The sequence below is a fragment of the Bidens hawaiensis genome, unplaced genomic scaffold (assembly GCF_021521415.1).
Source record: "Bidens hawaiensis isolate Kalapana, Puna unplaced genomic scaffold, B.hawaiensis_p1.1 tig00028734_1, whole genome shotgun sequence".
NCBI classification, from domain to species: domain Eukaryota; kingdom Viridiplantae; phylum Streptophyta; class Magnoliopsida; order Asterales; family Asteraceae; genus Bidens; species Bidens hawaiensis.
The window spans coordinates 10,570-11,382 of record NW_027494700.1 but is presented as its reverse complement, the minus strand read 5'-3'; positions in this window follow the sequence as shown (position 1 = coordinate 11,382).

Here is an 813-nt window from a genome sequence, read left to right as displayed (position 1 = left end):
CATGCTTGCATGTCTTGGTCCTATGATTCACTTGTGAATTGAAGGTTAGCCATTTATTTATTAACTTAAGTTAACTGGGGCGATTAAATTTATCTTTATTTTGTTTTTATACTCCTCAAAATTTTGAGTTTTTGAAGCAAAAAGAGAAAATGATAGTACGTTGATTTTCTTGACCCCAAGTTCAGCAAAAAGTAAGCTTAAAAGACTGTGTGCTTAATTGCATTAGTGCATTGGTAGGTCTTAAAACAACCCAGTAGAGTAAAGTATGTGATATAAACATAAAGAAACGCCAAATTGAAAGGGTTGTTAGTCTCTAGCATAAATCTCGGTGAGGATGGCAGAAATGTAATAACCAGTCATACTCAAGCCTTATATTTGTTGATCACCCAAAAATCAAATAAAGCAAATAATAAGCGTTAAGATTCTGGACACTGTGAGTCTTTATGCGGCTTAACCATCTGGGTATTCATAAGCATGAATATTTCACTCGCTTTCTAGAGCAAACCCAAAGTCATTAAACTTGATCACCGCTGTACTTCGTACAATTTAAATTACTGACTTGATCAAAATCCGCTGTTAGTCATACAATTGTTCCTCCCTTGCGTGCGTCTTAATACCATTAAGAAACGGACCCCAGGGGATACAATGTATGTAAGCCGACAGATGGACTCGTGCATACTCACTCACAGTAAAGGAAACTTGATGCATTGCTCAAAATTTCTACAATTGGTATCAAAATTTTTGCTCAACAATATAATGGTTTAAGTCAAGTTGGGGTGATTTGGCAAAAATCAAATTAAGCTTGAACTGAGA